General features: G+C 70.0%; 1 protein-coding gene across 1 annotated transcript in view; it reads right to left on the bottom strand.

Moving 5' to 3' along the window:
• The window catches only part of Upf1 (UPF1 RNA helicase and ATPase), a 55,584-nt gene that overhangs the window by 54,299 nt on the left and 642 nt on the right, over positions 1-643 (bottom strand). The window lies entirely within an intron of this gene.

Genomic DNA, 643 nt, shown 5'->3' with positions numbered 1-643 from the left:
CCCTGAAGGAACAGCCCCTCCCGGGGCGCCCTCTCCAGCAGCCCCAGGGCCGGTGTGCTCCGCCCCACGTGGCGTTACTCGCTACCGAGGGCTGAGTGAGGCTCTTGAACTCTCCAAGTCCCGGAAACCTGGAGGGGGGTTCTCGGGGTGCAGCCTGCCTCGGGCGCTGTGACCCCAGGGCCTCTCCCCAGTGCGACGCCCACCCCTGCTTCCCCCGCGTCCGCTGCGTCAACACCAGCCCCGGCTTCCGCTGCGAGCCCTGCCCGGACGGGTTCAGTGGCCCCGCGCACGAGGGCGTGGGCCTGGCCTTCGCCAAGGCCAGCAAGCAGGTGAAGGACGCGGGGGCTCCTGTTCTTGCTGCGCCCTGAGGGAGTTGGGGACGGGAAGGGTCCTTGGAGCTAGGGAGGATCAGAGCTGGGGGCAGGGTCGAGGGAGACCGACGTGCAGAGGACGTGGACCGGGTGGGAGGTGGGTGTGTGACCCCTGAGTGCCATCCTCTAGGTCTGCACGGACATCGACGAGTGTCAGACGGGGCAGCACAACTGCGTCCCCAACTCCGTGTGCACCAACACCCAGGTAAGGTGGGAAGGGGCGTGGGGTCGCGGAGCGGGGTCCCAGAGCGGGATCTCGGGCCGCGGCGCGC

The sequence above is a fragment of the Fukomys damarensis genome, unplaced genomic scaffold (genome assembly GCF_012274545.1).
Source record: "Fukomys damarensis isolate Sample0158 unplaced genomic scaffold, DMR_v1.0_HiC HiC_scaffold_37, whole genome shotgun sequence".
Taxonomy (NCBI): Eukaryota; Metazoa; Chordata; class Mammalia; order Rodentia; family Bathyergidae; genus Fukomys; species Fukomys damarensis.
This window is presented reverse-complemented; position numbering and strand designations above follow the sequence as displayed.